The following is a 15,327-nucleotide window of genomic DNA, read 5'->3' as shown; positions in this document are numbered from 1 at the left end:
CTTGTTTTTTAAATTGAGCCTAGAGTCAGTGCACATGTGCTGCTCTGCGAGACTTGTTGTAGCGGAGTAGGGAATAGAAGCCCTGTCCACCCTCCGCCCATATTTGCCATTGGCTTCTGTCATTGTCCTTCCTAAATGCTGGCTTCTGATTCATAAATAGGCTTATTAATCCCTCCTTAGTACCGCCTCGTCTTCATTTGTCACCTCCCATGGTGACTGGCCCTTTTACATCAGTTGTTACATGGTACCTGTTATTTTGTCTTTAAGCACTATTTTCTTTATCTTTACTTTACTGCTGGCACGGCATGCCTTGGTGCCTTCTTTACAACCCCACCGTACCCCAGTTGTCCATGCCTTTTTTACCCCCCTTCATGCCTTGTTTATCCCCCTCCTTCCTGTTGTCCGTGCCTTCTTTAACCCCCTGCCCTCCCTCCCGTAGTCCGTGCCTTTTTTACCCAACCCGTCCTCCCTCCTGTTGTCCGTGATGCCTACCATTTGCAATGCAATAGGTCTCGCATTTATGCGAGTTTGAGCTATTGGCATTGTTAATGACAATGCCTTTTATTTATGTTTTGGTTTTTAATATATGAATAAAACGCATTGTCTTTCACAATGCCAATAACTTAAACTGGGGTAAATCTGAGACCTATTTCATTGCAAATGCTTGTTTTAAATAAAGATTTTGATGGAAGTTTGACCACCTGCACTCTGAATAAGAAAAGAGCGGCCTGGCAGAAGACAAGGGACACCACTGGTCCAAAGCAAAGAAAATGGCCAGCATACATTACTGAAAGACCTACAGAAGAATTCAACTATTCAAAATACTCATACAAAAGCCCCACAATGAGGACGTATAAAGGAATAATTTGAAAAGTACAACACATCACGAGTGTGTGTGGAGAGGTGGGTATGTGTATAAATGAGGTAGGTGTGTCAACATGTGGGTTGTGTGTGAATTTGTGTGGGCAGGCATGCATCTTTTTGGTGTGAGTGGCTAGTTCTACCTATGTGTGGGCGGGTGCGTTTTGGGTTCAATGTGTGTTGTGTGGAGGTTTACATATGATTGTGTGTGTGAATTTAGTAGGAATATGATAGGTGTGTGTTTTGGTATGCGTGGGGATGTGTGTATGCTTGTGAAAGGGGGTGGGTGTGTGGGCTGGTGTAATTCTATCTGTGCATCAGTGTGTATGTGCGTGCACACAGGTGTTTGTATTTTTGAATATGAGTTGGTAGGTCTTTGTGTGGGTAAATGTGTGTGTTTGCATGTAGGTGTGGCAGACAGGCTTGTATGTGGGTTTATGTAGAATCTTGAGCCCGAGAGATTGTGCGGGCCTTGAGTGTACATGGTGCAGACTGTATGAAAAGTGAGTGAGTTGTAACATTGTGTGTTGGCATTTGGGGCTCGGATCTGGAGTATGGAATATTATGGTCTGGTATGGTCGGAGGATTTTTTAGCGAGCTGCTGTGTAAGGTTATTGCTAATGACCTGAAGACTATTTCAATAAAGCTGCGAATGTTTGAACTATGTCAGTTTTTCCCTTTTTGAACAGTACCCTTTTTTGGTGTAACCTAAGATCTGTGTGGAAAAATATAGAGCAACATGGTGCTGACAGACCATGGAGTCCAGAGTCCATTGGAAACAAACACAGGCCCGGCAGGCAACATGAACAGTGCATGAGGAAATATTGTTTCCCAAGCCATGCAAAGGATTGCCGTCAGGTACACAAAATCTGGGCCTGCATTGTGATGCGTCATCAATGCCTGCTTATAGTCAGGGGAACATTATGAGAGAGCATAAACAAGTATTCATAGTGCCAATATCAGCAACTCACCCAACCCGCAAAATGCAGCAATCTGATAATAAAGAAACACACAAGACATAGTAAGTGTTGGAGAAAATATTGCAGCAGGTTTATTTCGTACAAAAATATGCCAACATGGTAGGTTAACTTATGGGAAATCCAAGGGCAGGCAGCAGTGACTCCCCTAAGCTGCCCTGCTCACCTGGTGAGCCAAATTACACTGTGGCCTAACAAATCGGTGCTAACCATTTTGGGGGAATTTCCCCCTAACATTCTGTGGACCACCAGTCAACCCCTTTACTCACGCCCCTTGAGGGGGCGGAGCGTATCCAGGCAAGCCCCCGGTTGCTCAGGTTTACAACAGCCTGAAGCACTAACGGGGTGCCGTCATTCCTCCAGGGTCCTGCTGTAAGGACATCCTGGGGTTGTTTGGCATTTGCACCCTTCTTGTGCTCCTGAAAAGGGTACCCCTATGTACCAATTAGCCTCTGGATAGCCCTGTAACTCCGCCATGGCTCTCGGTGTGGCACCCATCACACGCAGTCCCCCCCTCCAAGGCTGGCATTCTTACTTACACCCTGCTGACTCTAGGGCGTTGTCCAGGTCCAACAGAAACAGGTCCATGCCCACTCTAGACAGGTGTACCCCATCCTCATCAAAACATCCTGTGGTCTTGGCATGCAAGAGTCCATGTCTGACATAGCCAAAACACCTCTGTTCTATGAATATGCGCATGGCACTGATTACTCTCCTGTGAGAAATTTCAACTACCTCTCCTGACCTGGCCCGTGCCAGACCTGTCGTGGAGTGATCTCGGACCACCATAACCTACTTGGGCCTTACTGATTACTTATCTCACTCATTGTGGTTTACATAGTCTGTAGCAGAGCCTTTCTACCCATGAAAGTCAGATCATTGCCTCCCAGGTGGATGACCAAAATGTTGGGAGGGGGTCTGCCTCCTGCAAGTCTGTACCGCAGCTTCTACAGCAAGCTGTGCCATTGCATGCCTGGGAACCCCAACCAGACTATCTCAGTGAGGGAAACCCATGCTTCCAACTTCTGCTTTCCACTCATTGCGCTACCCTAGCGAGGTAATGGTAAACAATTACTAAGCATAACTGAAAATTATTTTCACCAAAACCACACTGCAGACATATAGAACACAACTGGCAGTGACCTGAAGCTCAAGTGCGCACCCTGCCCCTTCCTGACTGAGGTAGCTGTTCCACGTTGGGTGTTGCCAGGTCATGCATTACCCTTTACTGCCCAGTCACTGATTTCAGACTACGCTGGAAAACATATTGGACTTCGCCTCCCAGTCCAACAGTGATTTTGGTAACGGGTTATTGATTGTTGCCAACACCATATCCTTATCTTTGCCAGCTGGCCTCCTCCTGTATAGGAGTACCATGCTGACCAGAATTCTTACCCAAATGGGGATCCAAAACTACTGCTCTTCGTCACACTGGAATGTCTGATTTAATCCATAGAGTACTGCGTGCAATATGTGCCTTACGTTTAGGGTTGACTCAGCCCTACTATACCCCCGAACTTGAATTTTCCCAAAAAGAGGGTTCGAACTGATAACTGTGTACAGCACCGGCAGAGGAAATTAACCTGTTCCTTCCAAGCTTGTACGCATACTGTGTTCTGGTCACTGTCAGCATTTGTGCACCGACCCCTTCTTGCTCCACCTTATTGGAGTTGCAGCACACACTTCTTTGGAATGGCAAAGTTACGCAGCCCCTTTCTAAACTCCCACTCTATTTGCGGGTTCCTGGCACTGTACCCTGCTGCCAGTGTATGGCCAATGTAATGCCTATAGCATCTGCCTTTTCATGAATACTGGAAATGACAAATGTTCTTAATAAACTGCAGTCTTTTTGTGGGACAGCAGCACACTAGTTAGATGACAGCTTCCACAACCTGCCTGGCTACCATGGTAGGTAAGTACTTTGTGCACCTATTGCAGTCACGCCCCCTTTTTGGAGTGACAACGTACGCAGCCCACCAAGCTTGCTTAGCTGCGGGGTCCCGTTACCCGTCCTCCCACTTTACAGGGTGCCCATCTTTTATGGACAAGAGGAAGACCTATTGAAAACCCACTCTATTGCCGTTTTCTGCCACTGTACCCATCTGCCCATATGTGGGCACATGTAAACGCTTTATGTATTGCAGGCCTACCGCCCTACCCTCTAATGTACTATGGTGATGGGGGAGAGCCCTGCAACCCCAGTATTCTGCTTGTTCCATGACCATATTGGATGCAGGCCCCTCACCTTTTGACTGAGATTTGGGTGCTGGTTGCCTTGTTGATGCCCCACCCTGGCATAAGTCGTCCAATTCCAAACTTCTGCTAAAGTATACCAGGAGCTAGAAAATGGGTGGGACAGGAAGAAAGCCAAATGTACAGTTCCCTGCCCTTTCTCGAATAAATGGAGCCAATCTTTTACTACCTTGTAGCCATTTTTGTGCTCTAAAACAGCGTTTCCCCAACTTTTGGAACCACAGCACCCTGGTTAGCTGACAACTTCCAACATCCACCCAGCTGCAGGTGAGTATTTCTAGTTTAACTGAAGCTTAACTGTGGCGTGTTCTGAACTGTTATGACTGTGCAACTTGTACCCTGCTTTTAGAGGCTCCAGTTCGCATAAAGTATGTCTCAATGTCATGACAAGGCAGACCCAATAGCCAATTCTACCGTGGTGACTATCCCCCTATGCTGTGTGACGGTTCAACTATAGATGAGCTTAGAAATACATGACATGAAGCCAGGGTGTCCTCATGTATTTGCCATGTGTTCCTCCGTTCTTACAGGAAATCTGCATGTTACAGTTTAATCCGTATTTTGCCCCCAGTCTTCCCCTGCTTTTTGACTGCCTGCAATGTGGGCAGTTGCTGACATTAAAGGGGGGAATCTCATGTTTGCAACTTGACATCTTTCGCCGTCCACCTTAAAGTGCTACGATGTAAGCAATTAAGTACTTACATTATATCTCATCCCTCTGAAAAGATACAACAGCCCGCCTTGTTCATTCAAACCTTAATAAGCACAAGTTTTACCATGGCTATACCGCTAAATGTCTCTGAGGTGGGGCAGTTGAACACAAGACAAAGGCAGTATGCACAGTGAGAATGGCTCTACTCTGTCATAATGACCATAAAGACACATCAAACCCACAGAGACAAAATGAGGTATGCTAACCTGCCCCAAAATCTGCTTCACCCTGCTCCTGAACTGGGAACATTTTGTATGGAGGTAACAACCCCTCAGCCACTGAAACTCCAATGAGATCAGCTGGCTGATGCTACAACTAAATTGCGGTACAATTGTTTGCGCCCAGGCCTGTTGAAAGACATTTTTATTCCATTACTATTGTTGTGCGAAATACCCAACCTTTTGGTTTTGCCCATCATTGTTTCATATAGTGAAGGCAGTTATTTGCACTCAGTGCCCCAGGGTGCATGCTTTGTATGCTGAGGTTTTAATCCCATCCGTACCCTGATAAGTGCAGCCACGAGTCCCAGGTTGCAACAAAATTAACATGAATACTGGTCGTCTGTATACCATGACCTGCTGTCATTTAAGGCCACGTGCTACATCATGAGTAACCTTTACGAACATGTCTCGTGTTGTTACTATTTCATTTTTAACCTGCTTGGTGCATTAGTGAGAGAGGCCAGTAATGCCATTACCGAGAATGTACTTATGTGTGAGTTGTGGCGACGTGCAAATGTTTGCTTACTGATGCTGTTTAAACTGCAGTATCTTAAATCCTTCTTGAAAAAATGCTACCCTCGGAGCTCGGTAAGGAAGAGGGGGAGATCCGCTTAAATTTAAAATCTAAAGAAACGGACCATTACAAACTATGTTTTTACTTAGCGCTTCAGACTGCATTTCGCTACCTCAGCGCTGTGTCTGGCAGATGCTACCCTCTGCATGTGTTTCCTGTCCTTCCCACAGAGGGAGGAAAGTAGGCCAACTGTGATTGACATAAACGATGCCAAACATAACAAGTGTGCGCGCGCACCTTCACCCCAAGGGATATCCTGGCACTGCTAAACAGGTGTTTACTTCTACCCCACTTGATGGTTCTGATTTTATCAACCTCAGGAGGATGTAAGGCTGAGTGGATGGCATACTATCATGTGGGATGGCCTTAATAACAGCTTCCCCTATGTAATTCCATATGCCCAATGTTTCTCAAAGGAAAGAAAAGTGTTCAGGTTACTCTGCAGTGCTCTGCCCATAATCTTAGCAGGCTGCTTCATTGCTAACAGTTTGAGTGGCTAATGACATAGATTGTTGACATCTATTAGTTAATGTATCATAATCTTCATAATCTCGCACAACCCCCCTTATTGTGAGTCTTCTTAGTATAAATTAGAGTGTCACTCAGCATGACCATAAACAATAACAAGCATTGGCATAGCCAAGAGTTTCCCCTTTGGGACTTTTATAAGTGTTTAGCCAGAACATGCCTTTCCCACGTAGAGTCATCACTGCAGAAACGTCTGGTCAGAAACAAACGGGCCTCAGAGAAGATATTTTTGGAGCCTGTTTATGATGGGGGCAGTTACCATACTTAAAGTGAAAGTGCACCGCAAGATCCTTAACTGGAAGCCTCATAGCAGCTGAACTCTTCAATAGAGAGTTTTCCCAGAACTGCTCTGTTGAGCAGTGTGTGCTTGCGTGTGGAGAGGCGTCTCTGTAGATGGCCATCACAGGGTAATTTTGTGTAACATGACAAATTTACTTTTTTATGGCTTCTTTGACTTTCATCGGAGACTCTGGTCTCCAGGAAGTTCGTAGAAACAATCTCTTGCAGTGTAAGGGAGGAAGGCTGGAGAGACGGTAGGGTGGAAAGAAGGAAGGATGGAGGGATGGGTGGCTGGAGAGAAGGATGAAGGGATGGATGGAGAAAAGGATGGTTGGGGAAAAGGATGGCTGATGGTTGATGGCAAGGAGGGTGAATGGAGAGAAGGATGAATGGGTGGATGCAGAGATGTGTGGATGAAAGAATGTTGGATGGGTGGATGGATGAGGGATGAAAATGGAAGGAATGGAGGAGAAAGATGCACCGGAAGGAAGGTGGATAAAAAGAAAGATGAACAGAACGAAGGGTAGATGACAAAGACTGAAAGGTGGATGAATGGCAAAATGTACAGAAAGGATGGAAAGAAAGGATGATGAAAAAAAGACAGAAAAAGGATGGAAAGTAAGACTGAAAGAAAGCAGCAGAGAAGAAAGGAAATTAAAGAATTTTAGAAACTCCTAATGGGGCTATCTCCCGAACGACTGCAGTTTGGGAGGTACAAAGAACAGGCCATTTCAACAACAATGTATACATCCCTGAATAGCTGAATAAAATTAATTGATTTCACCCGTCCACTCTGCCCCCTACAGCTATTGATCTCTTGCTGTGTGGTTATTTATTTTATTTTTTTAGAGTTTTATATAGCGCGAACTAGACCCGAACCGAATCGGGTATCAGAGCGCTTTACATAGCACCAGTTACGTTAGGTTTTGGCGTCGTTACCGAGACTCGAACCCAGTTCCTCAGGTCAGAGGTCGAGCGCCCTAGCCGTTAGGCCATCTCCTCTCCCTAATTGATTTGATATTGATTTGAGAGTCCAGGAATAGCAACTTCTGTGGGTCAAATGTGGTCCACTGGCAGAGGTGTGCCCATGCCCCGCTACTGCAATATCTCGAGTCGGCCGGCCAGTACTAAAGAGCATTGGAGAGCTGTATGCGGGTCTCAGTAGTACTGCAACGGTACGGGTGATGTATAAGTGTGAGGACTGAGGTGCCTCAGCAGAGCTGTATATTCGAGCCCGATGCTGGGTTGCATATCCTCGGGGGTCAGGAAAGTGAGCGGTTAATTGTAGAGCGAGCGTGGAATGCCTTCGCCCAAATACCAGCCCCCCTTCCTCCACACCTCTTACAATGACCCTCTTCGCAGTTCGCTCACCTCCTCCTGGGAGGAGGCTTTCTCCGGATCACCTGTGAAATTGACAACTCTACCAAGGAAATCGGTTTCTTCCGTACTGGGCAAAGTAAATCGAAAGGGACAAACAAATCGGAAGTGAAAAATATCGGAACAATGTACAAATGAAATCGATGTCTGCCATATTGGGGAAAGGGAAAAATATCGGAGAAATGTAATTTCAAACAAATAAAATAGGCACGGTTGTAAAAAGGAAAAAAGGAAACACACACTCCACTAAACCTCAATTGAAAACTGTACGAAGGAAATCGAAAATGAAAAGTACCGGACCTAACTGCAGAGGCCTGTACAAAACCAGGGCGCCTTGCATGTAACCTGATCCACCAGGAATTCAGATGCCACCCTGTGCGCTGCTGACGCTCCCGACAACAAAATGCCGGAGTGAACATTGGCCATTGCATGCTTTCATTATTGAAAGACACACGCAAAGGCCAATAATATAAGTGGGAGGAGTCAAGCCCACACAAAAAAGTTTAAAGTGATCACAATAAGCCTCCCCATAGTGCAGCGCATGCGCGCTGCGCTAGGCTCGACCTAAAAAGAGCAGCTGCTGTTGTATACCATAGGATGTAACAATGAGGTGTTCCCTCTGCACCTTAAAAATGTGTACGATGCTTCAGCAAGGGGGTCTTTTTACTCATATACAGCAGAGGGGTGCTCTCTACATGTTAAACTCTGCAAGAAAACACACAAACCCCACTTTGCTGCACCCAAACGCAGCCATCAAATCTACTTAGTGAAAGCTTCTATAGCAATCAGAGGGGCTGAAGGCAATCGCCTTAATGCCCTGCCCGCAAGGCCTTTAAACCCCAGGGTAAGTGTAAAACCATGCTTTCCACCATTCTCTTGAAGCCAATGGGAGTAAGTTTGCATAAACATGCTAGCCGTTCCTGTGTCACTAGCACTGCTCAATTAAGTGGCGGTGCTGAAATCTACTGATGTGATTGGATATTCCGAGTTCTTCTTCAGTAGACTATTTCAATAGCCATCAGGAATGGGTTCTGACACTATGACTAGCCAGAGCCCCGCAGTCACTGCCTGCTAAGTATATAGGTGTTGCATGGTAGCAAAAACCACAAACTCAGTGCCCAGATGTCAGCCCTGGACATGCTTGTTATGGAAACCAAAGTACTACTTATAAAACAGAGCCTAGTGACAGTAAATAAAACAACTCCAGATGATCCCAGAATGCATCAATCTCACTGTCGGCCTACTACCATGTAGAGGGAGAAGACGTAGTAATGTACACCCCAGCCCGCATGCAGCGACACCGAGGTACCGCCATTAATTGTTTTAGATGCTGCATATTCCAGGTGAGCTTCATTAGCTGTCTCAGCAACCCCGTTAGTGGTTCCATGGCCCTAGGGGCGGAATTGGCGCACCAGCAATAACTTGGTAAAAGGAAGATGCTTAGGCAGAGGAGACTGTTACCAGTTTAACGTACCTCCGGCCCGCAAATCAATCTGACGGGCATATTAAAAACCAATTATCTAGAAAACTACAACTTATACATTCCATTTAGTTAAAAGCATGGGGCACATCTGCACAGAACAGGCGGAAAATAGCTGACACTCCATCTTTCCCTAGCCACATTCGGATATAAATCAGCCTAACCACCTCTTTTATCACCCTCTGCTGTAACTTTGTGTGCTAACAACTCCTCCTCTTCCAGGGTGAAGCTTATGAACACCGTGTACCACGCTTGACTACCGCAACACAAAACCTGTGGTGCATTGACTTTAGATAACACCTAAGCATGCAACTATAGTACCCAGCCCAAGGGGAGGGATACTTGAGTCTACAATATCTAATACAGAATCTGGCCCAGGGACCTATACATAAGGCCATATTATTTAATTGATCTACCCAGGATGAAAGAGTTGCGAGCCAGCACGGGACTTAAACCTGGTCCCTCATTCAAAATAGTTCAGCCCACGGGCCCTCTTTCTCCTGTGAGATCAGGAATCATGATGCTTTCCTTCTCATTATGTTCAAAAGGACACAGACGTTCCTTCAGCGTACACCTGAGCGTGACGTGGCCGTCAGACACAGGGAAACACAGGATGTTACACCAACGCTGAGACTCTACTTGCTCCCCAGTGCGATATTCGGCTGTGCTCGCTCGCTGATGGGCCGTTTCTTCCTAGTAACCATCTGCCCTGAAACCCAGGCTCCTGCTTCTCGGTTGCCAGCTCATTTACCCTCGTTGGGTGTGATAAATTTGGGTTCAGTCCCTAGAGCATCATCTGACCGCTACCTATTGTCGCCTTGCTGCACCCTACAGTGAGAGGAGACTCATACAGGCATTTATTTTCAAAACATCGGCCCGCAACACCAAAGCACCCCAGACTGGCAGAGCAGTAGCTCCCAGCCCAGGCCCCTTATGCCTCCTGAAACTTTAAACTTTCCCAGCATCGCCACAACCTAACGTTCCACACAGTGCCCTTGGCATCTGCCTGGGGCTTTCGCAGCCAGGGGATGGAGCACTGCCTGCAAATTTACCCGCGCTGGGCGACCCCTTGGGATGCTGTGGGACTCGGGAAAATGTCGGAACCGGAGCCCAAGGGGAAAAGGTAAGCGCAGTCCGGTTCCCTGCTCGTTGGACCGGACCCTGCCCCAGCCGCGCCCCGATGCACAACAACGCATGCCCCCTGTAGTGTCCTGCGGCGCAGGGTAGCGTTCCAGCCTACCCGCACCTGCGAGGGCATGTTAACGTGGGCGTGTGTCGTCACGCGCCCGCTATAAGAATAAAGGGGCGTGGCCGGCAAAGTCAGTCGGAGCCACGATCACAGCAAATACCGACTCCTGGTCTTTATTAGTCTCGTGGCGCCGCTGTAATTAGCGCCAGCGCTATCTGAGACAGGACATTGGTGACGAGGAGCTATTTGACCCCATGCTATGCTGAGTGTCCCCCCCTGCTGTGTAAATGGGCCGATTTTGGGAGCTTTTATATTCAGGCCCAGGAGAGTCATGAGAGCCTCGTGGGTGCCTGCTATGGGACCAGTGCTGCCGTTTCCAGGCTTGTGAGGCCTTACCTGTGCCCTCCATCGCTGGAAGCTGCAAACATCACCAGAAATGAGCCCTCAATGCACCCTGGAGCTGGCCCACGCCCGAGTACCACGGAAACCCACCTCTGAGGCCAGGGCTGGGCACCAGGCGAGTGACCACCAGTGGAGGACGGAGGGCAGATCAGCCACACGAATACCACCTGACATAGCCTCTGCCATCCCCGGCCAGACTTCCATCGGTGCACCCGAGAGGTGGGTGTACAGTGCACGTGCCGCAGAGCGTACCACGCACGTGCCAAAATGGCGCTGACTCCTGCCATCGAGCCGTTTGTCGTCGATCGAGCTCCGTCGTCCCGCGCTTCACGATGGAGGGACTGGGTTGATCGTCTCCAGATCTACTTCGAAGGGGCTGGCACGGCCCGGGAAAAGCGCAGAGCATTACTTCTTCACCTGGGAGGAAAGGATATCCATCGTATATACAAAACGATAGTGGAAGTCACGCCGAAGACGTACCCCACCCTCCTCAACTCTTTAAACGCGCACTTTGAACCCATGGCAAGTAAAGACTATGAGAGGTTCATCTTCCGCCAGGCTAAGCAAGAAGCAGTGGAGTCCCTGTACACCTTCCACAGGAGACTGAAGGAGTTGGCCAGCACGTGTGGATTCCGTGATGAACAGGAAGAAATTCGAGGACAGATAATTCAAGGGTGTTACTCCTCCAAACTCAGAGTCACCATCCTCCAGGAAGACGGCAAGCCGCTAGCTGACATCCTCAAGCTGGGGCGCTCCAAGGAGCTATCACAGGCCAGAGCCTCTCACATGGAAGAAGCCCTCCACCGACCCATCAAAGCGAAGCAAGTCAACATGGCGGAGAAAGCGAACGTCGTAAGACCAAAAGCGCGTCAATATGCTGGCAGGAAACAGCAGGACAAGCGGAAATAGTGTGGATACTATGGGGGACCGCCCCACCGCATGCAGGACTGCCTGGGAAAAGGAAAGAGGTGTAGCGCATGTGGGTGGATGAATCACTATGCGGCAGTATGCCGGTCGACGAAGTCAAAGAAGGAAGCTGCGCAAGCAGTAGTGGAGGAACGAGACAGTGAAGACATGGACGACGACACAAGTGACTATCCGGTCCACTACGTATTTGCTATTGACCAACCGCGGTGGAAAAAGTGACGTCTGCCAAAAGGGAAACATCCTTAACAACGCAACTTTTACCACGCAGTGCGTTTACGACGCAACTTTTACAACGCAAACCATTACAACGCATTGCGCTGGGGGGCGCTCTAGGATAGGGAATGTGTTTAATGTACTATCCAACACCTTCCCTACTATCCACGGGGACTGGAGTTGGAATAGTAAATTAAACAATTCACTATCCAGCGCCTAAAGGCACTATGCGTTGTAATGGTATGCGTTGTAAAAACAGCGTTGTAAAAGCATGCGATGTAAAAGCATGCGTTGTAATGTCATACATCCCTGCCAAAATGCCGAATCAAAGTCCATCAGCAAGAGGTGAGAGCCACCATCGACAAAGGAGCATCCATTGAACTGATGGCGGCCAACGTGTACAATAAGCTGAGTAAAAAGCCCCCTCTCCGTGAAGCAAGGATCAGGGTATTCGCATATGGCCAGAAGACGCCAATTCCACTCATAGGGTGTTTCAAAACGGATCTGCAACACCATGGCCTCAAAGTCCCTACCACAGTGTACTTCACCAAAGGAGGCAGCGGCATGCTGATTAGCGGACAATCGGCGGAAGAGCTGAGGCTCATGTCGTTCGCCATGGCAGTGCTGGAGGATGAGCTAGAGGGCATTTTAGAAGAATTCGGGGACGTCTTCAATGGCATCGGATGCCTGAAAGGGAAAGAGGTCTCCCTCCATATCGACCCATCTGTCCAACCAGTGGCACTGAGACACAAACGCATCGCAATCCATCTGAGGAAGAAGGTCGAGGAAGAACTGGAGGTGTTGGAGAAACAGGGCATTATTGAAAAAGTAAGTGGGCCCACCCCGTGGGTCTCCCCGATCGTGGTGGCTCGGAAACAGAAACAGCCGGGACAAGTCCGAATTTGTGTGGACATGTGCCTCCCAAACACCGCCGTAAAGAGGGAACGACATCCCAACCATCGACGACATACTGGGGGAGTTGGACGGAGCGAGATGGCTCTCCAAGATGGACCTCCGGTCGGGGTATCGCCAACTGCCACTACACCCGGACTCCCGATACATAACCACCTTCTCCACGCACTTAGGCCTCAAAAGATACCGACGCCTCAACTTTGGGATCTCGAGTGCCGCTGAGGTGTTCCAAAACACTATCCGTGAAGTCCTCAGTGGGCTCCCAGGAGTTTTAAACGTGAGCGATGATTTGCTCATCTATGCATCGTCGGTTGAAGATCACCATCAGAGGTTAAGGGGAGTGCTACAAATGATCCAAGAGTCCGGCCTGACCCTACACCTGGAGAAGTGTCAATTTCTGAGAAATAAGATCAGCTTCTTTGGCTACATATTCTCGGACCAAGGAATTGCCCCGGACCCCGAAAAAGTGAGGGACGTCCAAGAAGCCCCTGCCCCCACCAACATCTCGGAAACCAGGAGTTTCCTGGGCATGGTGAATTTTTGTGGACGCTTCGTCCCCGATCTTTCTAACCTCACCAAACCATTGAGGGAACTGACAAAGTCCACCAAGACGTGGTAGTGGGGCCCAGAACAAGAACAAGCCTTCAAAGCCACTAAACGGGCTCTGTCAGCAGACACAACCCTGTCCTATTTTGACCCGACCTGGTCCACCAACGTTGCAGTGGACGCCAGCCCCTATGGGCTAGGGGCAGTGCTAACTCAACTACAAAGCAACGGAGAATGGACCCCGATTGCATATGCCAGCCGCTCCTTAATGGACACAGAGCAGAGATACTCGCAGATAGAGCGGGAAGCAATCGCCATCCACTGGGCCTGTCGACATTTTCATGTGTATGTGTATGGTCATCCTTTCACAGTGTCGACGGACTACAAGCCGCTCATACCCCTATTTCAAGGCTCGGTGTCCAAGCCCCCACCACGGATTGAGAAGTGGATACTTCAGCTCCAAGGCTATGACTACAAAGTAGAGTACAAACCTGGATCATCGAATCCCACAGGCTACCTCTCAAGACATCCCGGACAGCCACCCAAGCGGAAAGAGAGGAGGCGGAAGATACCGAAGAATATGTCCGGTTGGTACTGGAGAGGGCTTGGCCCCTACCAATGAGTCTGGAAGCCACACGGGGAGATGAGTGTCTACAACTGGTCGCCGAGGCTGTCCAAGTGAACGACTGGCCAGATCCAAACCACCCTAAACAGGCAGACACCGCAAGCAAAAGGGGCACTAGAATCCATGATGCGAGTCAAGGACGAACTGTCGGTCGACAGCCGAGGCTGCCTTCTGCGAGGACCGCGATTGGTGATGCCTTTCAGCCTGGCTCAGCAGGCCATTGACCTGGCACACAGTGGACACCAAGGCATGGTAAAAACCAAGAGTAGGCTGAGGGCCAGTGTGGTTCCCAGGAATGGACGCAATGGTGGAACAGACAGTCCGGACCTGCGCCTGGTGTCAAGCAGCAGGACAATCAGACCGCCCTCACCCTGTCATCACTGAGGAGAACCCTAAAAGACCGTGGGAATGTGTAAGCTTCCTGATGGGCGCTATGCACTGGTGATCATCGACGATTTCACGAAGTATCCAGAGGTGGAGATTGTAGGGAGCCAGGCAGCCACGGAGGTCATCACCAAGTTCAAAAAAACCATTGCTACGCACGGAATATTTGAGGTGGTCAAAACAGACAATGGCCCACCCTTCCAGGGACAGGAGTTTTCGGACTACTTAAAGAGCTGGGGGATCAACCATCGGAAAGTGACCCCCCCGCTGGCCCCAAGCCAACGGAGAAGTGGAGAGATTCATGCGCATGCTCAACAAAACAATACGCATTGCACATGTCGATGGATCACCAGTGGAAAGAGCCATTTACAGCTTTTTGCGAGTGTCCCGGCAGACAACCCATCTCACAAGCGAGGCAGCCTCCGGCCCAGCGACCATGGGCCGAGTAGTGAAGGACACCCTCCCAAACCACCCAGACTGGGTCCCCGCTCGAGTAGATGTAGACAAAACCCTGGCGAACCGGACCCAATCCAACAACCAAGCCAGTGTCAGGAGAGGGGCCAATGAATCGGACATCCAAGAGGGAGACAGCGTGTTCATCAAAGACCGATATCCAAGGAGCAAATTCCGGCTCTAATTCGAGCATAAGCCCTGGACTGTTCTCCGCCGGACTGGCACCATGGTGACCGCACAGAGGGGATCCGAAGTTGTCACTCAAAACGTCTCGTTCTTCAAGAAGGCACACCCCGGAGCTCCAGATCGTCAGGAGCCAGATTGCCTGACAGCCAGGCCCCGCTAGCCAGCGGATGAAGACGACTATGAACTACCAAGGCAGTACCCCACCGAAAATGAAAACCAAATGGACCA

Source organism: Lissotriton helveticus, chromosome 10 (assembly GCF_964261635.1).
Source record: "Lissotriton helveticus chromosome 10, aLisHel1.1, whole genome shotgun sequence".
Lineage (NCBI taxonomy): Eukaryota > Metazoa > Chordata > Amphibia > Caudata > Salamandridae > Lissotriton > Lissotriton helveticus.
This window is presented reverse-complemented; position numbering follows the sequence as displayed.